This window comes from Bombina bombina, chromosome 2, assembly GCF_027579735.1.
Source record: "Bombina bombina isolate aBomBom1 chromosome 2, aBomBom1.pri, whole genome shotgun sequence".
NCBI classification, from domain to species: Eukaryota; Metazoa; Chordata; class Amphibia; order Anura; family Bombinatoridae; genus Bombina; species Bombina bombina.
In genome coordinates, this window is record NC_069500.1 from 666,387,073 (window position 1) to 666,403,015 (window position 15,943).

The window sequence follows — 15,943 nt, forward strand, 5'->3', positions numbered from 1 at the left end:
TATGGAAATGGTTGCAATTCCTAAACATTTCATACAATATTTTTGTTCAACCCCTTGCATTAAAGATGAAAGTCTGCACTTCAATTGCATCTCAGTTGTTTCATTTCAAATGCATTGTAGTGGTGTACAGAGCCAGAATTTTTAAAATTGTGTCGCTGATCTTCATGTTCCTGACCCCAGCTTTTCTGACTACTCGCTTTGGTTCCTGACCTGGCTTGTTTGACTACCCACTCTGGCTTTGACTCCTGGCTTGTTATTTGGCTTTTGGACTCATAATTGTTTTGTTATTTTTTAATAAAGGTGTGATTCATTTAGAATTTCACGTCTCTGTCTGGTTCCTGGTACACTGACACTGGGAAACCCATTATTGCAGGAATTGGTACCTAAAATGAACAATTGTCTGACTTTGTAAATGTTCATCTACAACCGTTTGTTAAGAACCTTTTTGGCTATATACAAGACACAACTGCCCATATTGGGCAAGTAGAAAATATTCTATTGTGGGAATATAGATTAATAACTGTAGATGTAATGGGGCATATTTATCAAGGTCTGGTGGACCTGATCCGACACTGCGGGTCAGGTCCGCCAGACCTCGCTGAATATGGCGAGCAATACGCTCGCCGTATTCAGCATTGCACCAGCAGCTCACAAGAGCTGCTGGTGCAACGCTGACCCCTGCTGACTCGCGGCCAATGGGCTGCCTGCAGTGGGGTGTCAATCAACCCGATCGTACTCGATCGGGTTTTATTGTAGCGATGTGTGTCAGCCTGCTCAGAGCAGGCGGACAGGTTATGGAGCAGTGGTCTTTCTGACCGCTGCTTCATAACTGCTGTTTCTGCCGAGTCTGAAGACTCGCCAGAAACAGGGACCATCAAGCTCCATACAGAGCTTGTTTAATAGAGCCCAATGTCTCTATACACCTATTTACCCCATGAAATCATTCTAAAAGCTATAGAATTTCTCCTAGATAGATTTTTCCAATATGAGTCTGCCCTAAAAAAAAAATCCCTTTTACAGGCAATCAAGTATCTCTTGCTAAACATTTTTTTCATGTTTGAGGGGATGTATTATCTCTAAATACAAAGAACAGCTATGGGGGCCAAATTTGCTCTCTCATATGCCAACCTCTATAAGGGGTTCTCAGAAAGGTCCCACATCTTTGGAGACGACAATCCATATAGGTAGCATATCATTTATTACTAGTGATGTCGCGAACCTAAAAATTTCGGTTCTCGAACGGCGGATTCGAACTTCCGCGACTTTTTGCGAACCGGCGAACCGGGCGAACCGCAATTGACTTCAATAGGCAGGCGAACTTTAAAACCAACAGGGACTCTTTCTGGCCACAATAGTGATGGAAAAGTTGTTTCAAGGGGACTAACACCTGGACTGTGGCATGCCGGAGGGGGATCCATGGCAAAACTCCCACGGAAAATTACATAGTTGATGCAGAGTCTGGTTTTAATCCATAAAGGGCATAAATCACCTAACATTCCTAAATTGTTTGGAATAACGTGCTTTAAAACATCAGGTATGATGTTGTATCGATCAGGTAGTGTAAGGGTTACGCCCGCTTCACAGTGACAGACCAAACTCCCCGTGTAACGCACCGCAAACAACCGCAAACAGTCCATTTGCACAACCACCAGATAGATAGATTTGATAGATAGATACATAGATTACATCGATCAATAGATGCAATATACATATGATAGATACAAATTACATAGATCAATAGATGCAATATACATTTGATAGATACGAATTACATAGATCAATAGATGCAATATACATTTGATAGATACGAATTACATAGATCAATAGATGCAATATACATTTGATAGATACGAATTACATAGATCAATAGATGCAATATACATTTGATAGATACGAATTACATAGATCAATCAATTGTTGTTGTAGATCAATAGATGTAATATACATTTGATAGATACGAATTACATAGATCAATAGATGCAATATATATTTGATAGATACGATTGATTGATAGTTAGATAGATTTGATAGATAAAGAGATAGATTTGATAGATATATAATTTCCCAGACAGAGAATTACAAGACGTGCGGTCTAGGACCCATGGTAAGGTTCCCAGAGGCAGTTGCGGTGCCAGGGGACGTGTACATGGCATGGATTTTCGGAACCGGGAGATGGAAAAAGATGTTTGGTCGGTCCTCCTGCTTCAAATTTGGGGCACTGCACGTGCAATCTATTGTGCCACCAGATATGAGTGGTGTGTTAAGTAGTACTATTCTTAGCGGTTTAATACCTGTTACTCCCCCTATCGGGGGAGGTGTATATGGCATGGATTTTAGGAACCGAGAGATGGAAAAAGATGCTTGGTCGGTCCTCCTACTTCAAATTTGGCCGAAACACAAGTGGCTGTCACAAAACAGTCCGGCCACGAGATAGATAGATTTGATAGATAGATACATAGATTACATAGATCAATAGATGCAATATACATTTGATAGATACGAATTACATAAATCAATAGATGCAATATACATTTGATAGATACGAATTACATAGATCAATAGATGCAATATACATTTGATAGATACGAATTACATAGATCAATAGATGCAATATACATTTGATAGATACGATTGATAGTTAGATAGATTTGATAGATAAATAGATAGATTTGATAGATATATAATTTCCCAGACAGAGAATTACAAGACGTGCGGGCTGGGACCCATGGTAATGTTCCTAGAGACAGTTGCAGTGCCAGGGGACGTGTATATGGCATGGATTTTCGGAACCGGGACATGGAAAAAGATGCTTGGTCGGTCTTCCTGCTTCAAATTTGGGGCACTGCCCGTGCAATCTATTGTGCCACCAGATATGAGTGGTGTGCTAAGTAGTACTATTCTTAGCAGTTTAATACCTGTTACTCCCCCTATCGGGGGAGGTGTATATGGCATGGATTTTAGGAACCGGGAGATGGAAAAAGATGCTTGGTCGGTCCTCCTACTTCAAATTTGGCCGAAACACAAGTGGCTGTCACATAACAGTCCGGCCACGAGCTAGATAGATTTGTTAGATAGATACATAGTTTACATAGATCAATAGATGCAATATACATTGGATAGATACAAATTACATAGATCAATAGATGCAATATACATTTTAAAGATACGAATTACATAGATGAATAGATGCAATATACATTTGATAGATACGAATTACATAGATCAATAGATGCAATATACATTTGATAGATACGAATTACATAGATCAATAGATGCAATATACATTTCATAGATAAGAATTACATAGATCAATAGATGCAATATACATTTGATAGATACGAATTACATAGATCAGTAGATGCAATATACATTTGATAGATATGAATTACATAGATCAATAGATGCAATATACATTTGATAGATACGAATTACATAGATCAATAGATGCAATATACATTTGATAGATACAAATTTCATAGATCAATAGATATAATATACATTTGATAGATATGATTGATAGTTAGATAGATTTGATAGATAAAGAGATAGATTTGATAGATATATAATTTCCCAGACAGAGAATTACAAAGACGTGCGGGCTGGGACCCATGGTAAGGTTACTTCCTTTTGCACAATCGAGTACAGGTTGGGGTCCTGGATTGCCTTTTGTGCAAAGAAATTGTGGCCGGGTACCTTCCACTGCGGTGTCCCCTATCAGGGGACGTGTATATGGCATGGATTTTCGGAACCAAGAGATGGAAAAAGATGCTTGGACACCCAGTACAGGTCGTTCTCCTTAAGCCTTTTTATACGAGGGTCCCCGACCCTCAACAGGCACGACAGCATGAAAGACCACATATGCCATGACTTCCTTTTTCACAATCGAGTACAGGTATGGCATCGATTTTAGGAACCCGGAGATAATTTTTAGGAACCTGGAGATGGAAAAAGATGCTTGGACACCCTGTACAGGTCGTTCTCCTTCAGCCTTTTTATACGAGGGTCCCCAACCCTCAACAGGCACGACAGCATGAAAGACCCCATATGCCATGACTTCCTTTTGCACAATCGAGTACAGGTATGGCATCGATTTTAGGAACCCGGAGATAATTTTTAGGAACCGGGAGATGGAAAAAGATGCTTGGACACCCAGTACAGGTCGTTCTCCTTCAGCCTTTTTATACGAGGGTCCCCGACCCTCAACAGGCACGACAGCATGAAAGACCCCATATGCCATGACTTCCTTTTGCACAATCGAGTACAGGTATGGCATCGATTTTAGGAACCCAGAGATAATTTTTAGGAACCGGGAGATGGAAAAAGATGCTTGGACACCCAGTACAGGTCGTTCTCCTTCAGACTTTTTATACGAGGGTCCCGACCCTCAACAGGCACGACAGCATGAAAGACCCCATATGCCATGACTTCCTTTTGTACAATCGAGTACAGGTATGGCATCGTTTTTAGGAACCCAGAGATAATTTTTAGGAACCGGGAAATGGAAAAAGATTCTTGGTCGGTCCTCCTACTTCAAATTTGGGGCACTGCGCGTGCAATCAACTGTGCCACCAGATATGAGTGGTGTGTTAAGTAGTACTATTCTTAGCAGTTTAATCCCTGTTATGTGCCTTTTTTTTTGGTTTTGGTGTTGAAGCCACAGTGCAGCACCAGAGGCCAGAAAAAATAGGCATGTACACATGCCTGAAAAATTAGGTATTGTTGCAGACACTGCTGTAGCAGCAGCCAGAAAAATTGATGTTTGTTTGACAGTTAGAAAGTGCCCTAAAACATTGTGGCTTGAACCCTAGTTGTTGGTGGATAAGTCACGCAAGTCATCCGGCATTCGAAGATAAAATACAGCAGCGTGTGTACCATTTTTAGCCCAAGGCAGCTCATCTCATCAGGCCTTTTTTACTCGAATGTATCGCCCAATGTCAGTCCCTTCGGGATCCCTCATTCATTTTAATAAAGGTGAGATAATCAAGACTTTTTTGACCTAGGCGACTTCTCTTCTCAGTGACAATACCTCCTGCTGCACTGAAGGTCCTTTCTGACAGGACACTTGAAGTGGGGCAGGCCAGAAGTTCGATTGCAAATTGGGATAGCTCAGGCCACAGGTCAAGCCTGCACCCCCAGTAGTCAAGGGGTCCATCGCTCCTCAGAGTGTCAAGATCCGCAGTTAATGCGAGGTAGTCTGCTACTTGTCGGTTGAGTCGTTCTCTGAGGCTGGATCCTGAAGGGCTGTGGCGATGCACAGAAGTTAAAAAGGTCCGCATGTCCTCCATCAACAACAGGTCTGGAAAGCGTCCTGTCCTTGCCGGCGTGGTCGTGGGAGGAGTATTACTTTCATCTCTTCCCCTGTTCGATTCCCGTTGTGCTGTGACATCACCCTTATACGCTGTGTAAAGCATACTTTTTAATTTATTTTGGAACTGCTCCATCCTTTCCGACTTGGGGGAATTCGGTAACATTTCAGTCACTTTATGCTTATACCGGGGGTCTAGTAGCGTGGACACCCAGTACAGTTCGTTCTCCTTGAGCTTTTTTATACAAGTGTCCCTCAACAGGCACGACAGCATGAAAGACCCCATTTGCACAAGGTTGGATGCCGAGCTACTCATGTCCCGTTCCTCGTCCTCACTGATCTCACTGAAGGTATCTTCTTCCCCCCAGCCACGTACAACACCACGGGTACCAGATAGGTGACAACAACGAGCACCCTGGGAGGCCTGTTGTGCTTGGTCTTCCTCCTCCTCCTCCACCTCAAAGCCACATTCCTCCTCTGACTCCTCTTCCTCACAATCCTCTTCCTGCGTTGCCGCTGGTCCAGCAAGCGATGCTGATAAGGCTGTTTCTGGTGGTGATGGAGACCAAAACTCTTCCTCTTCCTCTTCACGCTCATCTACGGCCTGATCCAGCACTCTTCGCAGGGCACACTATAGGAAGAAAACAAATGGTATGATGTCGCTGATGGTGCCTTCGGTGTGACTGACTAGGTTTGTCACCTCCTCAAAAGGACGCATGAGCCTACAGGCATTGCGCATGAGCGTCCAGTAACGTGGCAAAAAAATCCCAGCTCCCCAGAGGCTGTCCTAGCACCCCGGTCATACAAATACTCGTTACAGCTTTTTCTTGTTGTAGCAGGCGGTCGAACATTAGGAGTGTTGAATTCCAACGTGTCGGGCTGTCACAAATCAAGCGCCTCACTGGCAGGTTGTTTTGCTGCTGGAAATCTGACAAGTGCGCCATGGCCATGTAGGAACACCTGAAATGGCCACTCACCTTCCTGGTCTGTTTCAGGACCTCCTGTAAGCCTGGGTACTTATGCACAAAGCGTTGTACAATCAGATTAAACATATGTGCCATGCACGGCACATGTGTCAACTTGCCCAATTTCAATGCCGCCACCAAATTACTTCCGTTGTCAGAAACCACTTTGCCGATCTCCAGTTGGTGCGGAGTCAGCCACTGATCCACCTGTGCGTTCAGGGCGGACAGGAGTGCTGCTGCGGTGTGACTCTCTGCTTTCAGGCAAGTCAACCCCAAGACGACGTGACACTGCCGTATCTGGGATGTGGAATAGTACCTGGAGAGCTGGGGGGGTGCCGTTGATGTGGAGCAAGACGCAACAGCAGAAGAGGACTCAGCCGAGGAAGAGGTTATGGAAGAGGATGGAGTAGGAGGAGTAGAGGAGGTAGCAGCAGGCCTGCCTGCAAGTCATGGCGGTGTCACCAACTCCTCTACAGAGCCACGCATTCCATGCTTGTCAGCCGTCAGCAGGTTTACCCAATGCGCAGTGTAGGTGATATACCTGCCCTGACCATGCTTTGCAGACCAGCTATCAGTGGTCAGATGGACCCTTGCCCCAACACTGTGTGCCAGACATGCCATTACTTCCTTTTGCACAATCGAGTACAGGTTGGGGATTGCCTTTTGTGAAAAGAAATTTCGGCTGGGTACCTTCCACTGCGGTGTCCCAATAGATACAAATTTTTTGAACACCTCAGACTCCACCAGCTTGTATGTTAAAAGCTGGCGGGCTAAGAGTTCAGACAAGCCAGCTGTCAGACGCCGGGCAAGGGGGTGACTTTGGGAAATTGGCTTCTTACACTCAAACATGTCCTTGACAGACACCTGACTGTGGGCAGATGAGCAGGAACTGCTACGAAAGAGAGACTGAGTGGCGGATGGTTTAGAGGGGGCAAGGAGTACAGCAGTGGTTGACGTGGCTGAAGATTCTGGACCAGGAGGAGGATGGCGGCTTTGAGTTTGTGTGCTTCTTCTACTCATGTGTTCATCCCATCGGCGTTTGTGATGTGAGATTATGTGCCTTCGCAAAGCAGTTGTACCTAGGTGGGTGTTGCACTTCCCATGACTCAGTTTCTTTTGGCACAGGTTGCAAATGGCATCGCTGTTGTCAGAGGCAGACACACAAAACAAATGCCACACTGCTGAGCTCTGCGATGACGGCATTCTGGTGGTGGCAACAGCATGCGTTGATTGGCGTGCTGTCTGGCTGACCCCGGGTGCCGATGGATGCTGTCTGACTGTGCCACTATCTCCTTGCGACGACCTCCCCCTGCTTCCAACTCGTCTCCTCCTCCTCCTCTCTGTCTCCCCATCTGAAGTTTCCCCCTCTTCTTCTTCTCTTCTAGCGGGCACCCACTTGACATCCACGGACGCATCATCATCAACCGCTTCACTTGTATCTGACAAATAAACAAAGGAAGCAGCAGCGGGTACAACATCATCATCATCATCACACCGTACGTCCATGTCTGTAATGCTGCCTGACTGAGACATATCACTGTTATCTACATCCTCTGTCAATGATGGTTTCTCATCACTCATTTCTTCCAACAGATGTGTCAATAACTCCTCTGACAGATCAAGTGAAGCGGCTGTGGTGCTAGTGTTGGTGGTGGTGGCAGGCGGGCGTGGAAGCTTGAGGTGGATGGTGCGTCAAGGTTCCGAGCGGAAGCTGTAGAAGATTGGGTGTCCTGTGTTAGCCAGTCAACTAGGTCCTCCTCAGAACTTTTCGCATTCATGGTACGTGGCCTCTGAACACTGGGCATTATTGTAGGTTCAAAGGGAATCACAGCACCACGACCACGACGGCACCTGCGGGGTGGCCTGCCTCTGCTTGTCATTTTTTTTTTTAAATGTAGACTTACAGTACTATTAAACAAAATATGAGTGGTACCACTGGGCAATTGGGCACAGTATACGCTGTGAGCCTGACACAAAAGAGCAGACTGATGTTTCACAATCCAAAAAGTTTATTTTTTTTAAATGTACACTTACACTACTATTAAACAAGATATGAGTGGTGGCACTGGGCAAGTGGGCACAGTATACGCTGTGAGCCTGACACAAAAAAGCAGACTGATGTTTCACAGTCAAAAAAGTTTTTTTTTTAATTATTTACACTACTGTTATAAAAAATATGAGTGGTGGCACTAACTTGGCAAGTGGGCCTGGCACGCACGCTGGCAGGCAGGCAACTGCAATTAGATTGCACTAGCAGACTGATGTTTCACAGTCAAAAAAGTTTTTTTTTAAAAATATTTACACTACTGTTACAACAAATATGAGTGGTGGCACTAACTTGGCAAGTGGGCCTGGCACACACGCTGGCACACAGGCAACTTCAATTAGATTACACTAGCAGACTGATGTTTCACAGTCAAAAAAGCTTTTTTTTTAAATATTTACACTACTGTTATAACAAATATGATTGGTGGCACTAGTTGGCAAGTGGGCCTGGCACACACGCTGGCAGGCAGGCAACTGCAATTAAATAACACTAGCAGACTGATGTAAAAGTTTTTGTTTTTTTAAATTTACACTAATGTTACAACAGATATGAGTGGTGGCACTGAGGAAGTAGGCACAGTATATGCTGTGAGCCTGACACACAGGCTGGCAGTGGCAGGCTGGCCTGGCAACTAAAATTAAATAACACTAGCAGACTGATGTAAAAGTTTTTTTAAAAATATTTTACACTAATGTTACAACAGATATGAGTGGTGGCACTGAGGAAGTAGGCACAGTATATGCTGTGAGCCTGACGCACAGGCTGGCAGTGGCAGGCTGGCCTGGCAACTAAAATTAAATAACACTAGTAGACTGATGGGAGTGTCTGCTGCTGATTGGCTGAAATGTGTCTGCAGACTGTGAAATACAGGGTCAAAGTTTACTCAATGATGACGAATAGGGGGCGGATCGAACATCGCATATGTTCGCCCGCCGCGGAGAACGCGAACAAGCTAAGATCGCCGGGAACTGTTCTCCGGTGAACTGTTCGTGACATCACTATTTATTAGGGCAAGGCTTATAGGTGATTTGCTGCTAGTATGGACATAGACATTTTATTACTCAGTTCAGGATTTTTTTCTAAATATATCAACAACTACAATCTAAATTTACAGTTCACTTTGGACTAAAATAAATTTCTTGGATATCATATTGCGAATTGCACAAGCAGATTCATGGAGGTTGAATTATTTAGGAAAGAAACAGCAAGGAATACATCATGGGTCCTGCCACCCCAAATATCCGACTAGATCAATTCCTAAAGGACAGTTTATACAGGTCAAAAGGAACTGTTCTCAGAAAAATGTTTACAAACAACAGGTAGAAGCCACTATGGGGAGATTGAGAGAAAGGGGTAAACAAAGGAGATATTAGATCAAAGTTGCAAACAGGTAGATGACATGCCAAGAGATACTGTTTTACAATATAGATAGAAAGTAATCAGAGAGAATATATACAGAAAATACCCAAATACTCAAATACCACTGATTACCACCGAGAATCATAAATCAATGTCTTCCTATCTTGTATGAGTTTATTTCTAGAAAGGCAAAAACAATTGGCAACATTCTTGCACCTTCCATATTACCATCCATTTAAACTAATCCTTTTATATATCTGCTGCCTTCTGGACTGTGTACTCCTGGCTTAGTGTGGAGGAAGTGTTTGGTATGCTACTGTGTATCTCACTTCAACGAAGGTGGTTCCTATAGCATTGTGGTGTGCCTCCTCATTGTGCCAACGCCGAAGAATGCCAGAGGGGAAGCGGACCAGGAAAACCAAGTGTCCAGTCTATATTTTCTGTCGCTAGTCATTAGATATAGGCAGGTGAAGACAATGGTCAGATACAAACAGTTATAGCACATGGACAGATACTGGCAAGTATAACTAGTCTTTAAATACAGCCAAGTTAAAGCAAACAGTGGTTTGTTGTGTACAGCCAGTTATAGGTAGTTATTGACCAGTGCATGTAATTGCTAGCAGGTAAATGTACAGGTAGGTATAGTCAGTGGTCATATAAAATAATTATAGCCAATTGTCAGTTATATGAAGGTATATGCTATTATAGGTAAGAGCCATTAAACCAGATACAATCAAGCTGATGTCAAGGATGGGTGGGCTATAGTAATGATCAAATCAGTTATAGATGTATGGTCCATAATGAGGTTTAGAAGTTCATGAATAGATAATAGGAACAGCGGGTTAGGAGCAAAAGGCTAGGACAAAGAATGAAATTAGAGTGCTACTAGAATTTTTTGTGAACAACTACTAAGATCTAAATATTCTAATTAAATTAATAATCCTACACATACCAGTACTACACTATATCTACAGTGGGCATGCCTGTAGAGTGTATGTAGTAATCAAGCTTCATGGGTGAATCAAATGTTATTTTTATATCACTTTGCCAAGATGTTTGTCTTCAGGACCCTAATGAGACCCTACAAGAAAGTGCCCTGGTTACTAGTAATTTGTATTTTTCCTTATTAAGAAGTCAATCACAATCTATCAGCTATAGGCTCCCAACACCAACAGACAAATTTGGAGCCGAGTTTCTCAAATGTTCACAATGCTATATTGTATTGGTTGCTAAACACCTGCCTACGCGAATGCGTTTTGAACCAAAATGAGTGTTACTGCCTGTTTTTGAAATAGCAAAACAAAGTTAGCTGTCTCAGAGAATATCACCATAAATGAGATCAAGCCAGGATAGAGATCTGTATTAAAACGTCCATTTTATTGGGTATGCATATAAAAGCAAAAGGACACAGTAAACAGGTACGCTGCAAACAACCAAGCAGTGAAGACAACTGCCTACTCCACATTACAGGCATGGGATAAGGGAACCAACACTGCCTACATTGACATTGTGCAGGCTGTGTGGAGGTGCGGTAAGTCCATGTGCTTTCCCTATTACCTATCAGGGGTTGATACTTTTGATGTTTACCTGTATAGCCACAACAACAACAGTGTGGGACTCATAGTGAGTTGATACTATAGGTAATCCATATATGTCTAATGGGACAATTCTTTTTACACTCATTCTGTGATTACTAACATGGGATTAAGTGATGTTTTTGAAAAAGAAAGTGGGGGGGGGTGTTTCCTGAAACTGACACATAAAATAACCTAGTCACACCTCTTAAGGTTACAGCAAAACTCTATTCATGGCACCCCATTGTTCATTTGGCAAGGGAAATATTAGTTTGCTCGTCTGACATTCCACTATTGTCATCACAATACATCCTAAACACTCATTATCCATATGAATGCCATATTTATCTTAGCACAATGCACATATTTCTATAGTCACTTCAGGACAGCTACATCTACAAATGGTGTGATTTTATATTTCATATTTCTAACAGGAGATTGCATAATCATGGCTTTCACAGTTTACTATTGCAATCCGTTTGCATCCACGCTACTGCTAATCCATTTATTTATATACCAACTTGTCATATTCCACCAAGCAGTTTATTTTAATTAATTAATGAGTTAATATTTGAGGATTAAGATTAACATTTGTGATGTTAAGTAGATATACAATATTAGAAAATGCACCTTTTGTGAACTTCTGTAGTAAGGGCATATAAGAAATCCAAAACAACTCTCAGGGAACCATAAAACCTTAAAAAAAACAATGTAATCGGTGAAAATAGCTCCTATTCAGGACAACAGTCCATTTATAACATTCTAAAATTGCTATCCAAAATTGTAACTACTATAGTAGTCCTTGCTATACATCACGAGTTACATGTTGTAGTCATTTTCTATGGAACCTATGAAGATGAAAAATTATCATTTGTCCTTCTACTTAAATCACAAAAAAACAAACATTCATCTACTCATAGAAATAAGAAGTGAACATGGATTTCTCACCACACGTCTCTAATTATATCATACTGTTTATATTCTCAAGTCTACTACATTACTTCCTTGGTTCTTCTCCAATCATTAGCGCTTTTGAAAAAAAAAAGTCTTGTGATTGGTCTAGGCCTAAATCCTACTGATAATGATAAATAAAAACATTATTTATATCTACAGTTACTATGTACATAAAAATGGTAGTCATACATATGTATTTATGCGATTCATCATTGTATTGTTACAGTTCTCATAAACTATTTTAATCATTATTATCATAGTTTTACATTATTTTTTCCAAAAACATATTAGCACTTGATAAAGAAGATTGTGTGTGTTTTTTCACCACCATCTACAGATTTTCAAACACCCCCCTGGAGGCTAGTCTTCTGGGTGACTGTTACTGATCCCAGACCGTTCCACCTGCACCACTAGGGGTGCTATATCGCATGTGAGTGTATCTGACACATATAACATTTATCTATTTGTACCATACAATATTGGGCAATGTGGCGCATCTGTCCTCTTTTGTTGTCTACATATTAGCACTTGAATAAAACAATATATTAAAGCATAAAAAATATATAAAAATCAAATTGGTATTTATTTACTATACTAATAAGAAACAAAAATTATTCTATTAAATATAATAAATTATAATATTGATTCTATTAAATATAATCAATAATGCAATATCAAGTTTTTCATAAACAGTTACATTTTTCTGTAGTAGAATGAGGCCTTCTTATTCGTTAAAATCAATCTTTATTTTTAAAGCACCTTTTTCACTCACAGATATGGAAACTGTGACCTCTTAGCTTTCCATAGTAATATACCAGCCTTTATAATGAAGTTAAACCAGTAGGTTTAACATATGAAAAATAAAAGATACAATTTCTTCTTATCCATGACTCTGGACTGAGGTTTAATGAAAAAAAAAATCCTGTTCTGGCTGAACTGTACTTCCTAATCAAATGGGTGTAACAGATGGCTGCTGGAGCAAGACATCACAATGGAAATATCTGCTGTTCTCATGGTAACCAACTTTGTCAGGTCTGAGGGATTTGCTGGATTTTTTTCTAGGACATCTGAGTTTCAATCTCTTTCAAGCTAGCAAACAGTGTCCTTATTTCTGTTTAGCATAAAAGAGATAATGCTGAAATGATTAATTTTACTTTACATATTTGGTTTGAAAAGCTTCATGTAGTAACTACTAGCTAACAAACATTCACGTTTGGGTTATATCTGCATTGGATTTTAATTATAGTTTGTGAATTATTGGAACAAATGAAAAATGTTCAGAGTGACTGATGCCCATGTCATCCCAGATCTGCAAGGTACTTGCTTGAGGAACACAAAATGTATAGTCCCTCTCATGGAATTTAGTTGTGAATTATTTGGGTACTGCAGAACTTTCCTGCTGTCACTATCCATTTTTTTATTTTCAATATGTATGTACACTTTATATATGTATAAAGTGGCAACTATGGACAACTAGACAAGGTTTGTAGAATAATACATCATTATTTGTTCTAATGTCTAACTTCTTAGCAACATATTTTATGGTATATGACATTCCACCTCTTCTCAAATGTTAGTGTCTATTCAACGCTTAAAGGGACACTGAACCCAATTTTTTTCTTTCGTGATTCAGATAAAGCATTCAATTTTAAGCAACTTTCTAATTTACTCCTATTAACAAATTTTCTTTGTTCTCTTACTATCTTTATTTGAAAAAGAAGGCATCTAAGCTTTTTTTTGGTTCAGAACTGTGGAAAGCACTTTTTTATTGGTGGATGAATTTATCCACCAATCAGCAAGGACAACCCAGGTTGTTCACCAAAAATGGGCCGGCATCTAAACTTACATTCTTGCATTTCAAATAAAGATACCAAGAGAATGAAGAAAATTTGATAATAGGAGTAAATTATAAAGTTGCTTAAAATGTCATGCTCTATCTGAATCATGAAAGAAAAAATTTGGGTTCAGTGTCCCTTTAAAATAAATATTCAAGAGGCGGAGCTTGGAGGAGCTGAGGAATGGCCGCTTAGGTGCAGAGCTCCGAGCGGATAAGCAGCTAACTAAGCAAATACCAAGGGCTAGAGGAAGGAGAAATGACAAATAAGGAGCCACAAGTTGGAGGAAACTTTTAACAACATCAGAAGGAACAGCTCTGCCTCACACGGTTATACTCCGCAGATCGACCGGGAGACTGTCTAGCCGCCATTGGCGCAACCCACGTGGCGCTGATGGCGCATCATTTTCAGCAGCTTATACAAATCTGAGGAGTGATCCGGAGTGAGCCGGTGGTCAGAGCAGAGGTAGAGCAGACAAGCTGGACGACTACGTGAGACCCAGATCATAAAGGGAGGTGAGACAGACATTCAGAGCGGGCCAGTGATTGCTACCAGCAGCTCCTAAGCTACGGAGCAGGGAATGTGAGGGGCGTCAGGGTTTTGACTGACCGGCAGTTGTTAAATCAGTAGCTGGAAGCCATGTAGAAGCCCTGCAAAAGGGGAAGTTCAAGATCAGTGAGGCTTAATGAGAAGCCTTAATAATATGAAACATGATGGGAATTAGAAATAGAAAAGGAGATTAACGGTACGATTGATTTTGGAAGGCCTACTGCCCCATCATATTAGCAGAATATATAGAGAGAGCACCAATGTAATCTGTAATATAAAGAGGGGGACAGGAAGAATGCTGCTCTGTTAAAAGTAGTAACATATATATAAAAGCTACAGTTGGTACAAGATTAAAGAATACAATATAAAGTTATTAATGCAGGCCTACAGAGTGAATGTGATCCCAGCATTATTCAAATAGATCCTGCAGGTACCTACATTCCACATACGCTAAGAATTGTCCCTCTACTTTATAACCTACCTCTCTGAGCTGGGGATAACCCATATATTATTCTTAGATCTGGCTGGAAGTAGTGATTCCTCAGTGCACACAATCAGTTACAGTACAGACTTTTGATTGCAACTCTGAAGTACACTAAGTTTTAAATTCCTGGCTATACATACAGCTTGTCCAAACCCATTACAGTCACTAAAAGACAGCCAAAATGGCTGCTAGGAAGAACACCAAATTAACTTCCACAACTAAACAAAACACACCTAACCTCTTCTTTAAATCCATGAGGGGAGACAAACATCCCGAAACACAATCGCATCATTCAGAGGAAGAGGAAGAGAGGGATGACACTACAAAGGGTAAATTGGAGGACTCCAGACCCATTACCAAAGCAGATTTGGATCTTCTGGTCTCTAAGCAGGACATAGCGGTAAATTTTGAAAAACTTCTAGAAAAAATGGAAAGCATGCAGAACTCTGTGACTAACAGTATAGCAGAATTAAAACAGGAAGTTGTTGATCTGGGGACCAGAGTGAACTCCCTAGAGGAAAATGGGGATTCTATGGTAGAAGACCTAAATGCAGTAACAGATAAGGTCGCTTCCCAACAAAAGGATCTGGAAGATATCTATGACAAGCTAGAGGACTTAGAAAACCGCAGCCGCAGATCCAACCTGCGGTTAAAAGGAATACCAGAATCAATAGGACCTAAGGAATTACATACATATTTAACCAGCCTCTTTCAAGGTATCACTGGTTCAGGAGGAGAAGGCAAATTCCAGATGGAGAGGGCTCATAGGGCACTCCGACCTAAACCTAAGGGGGAAGACCCTCCTAGAGATGTTATTATAAAGATGCTTCGCTTCCAAGAAAGGGAAGAAATACTTGCAGCAGCAAGGAAA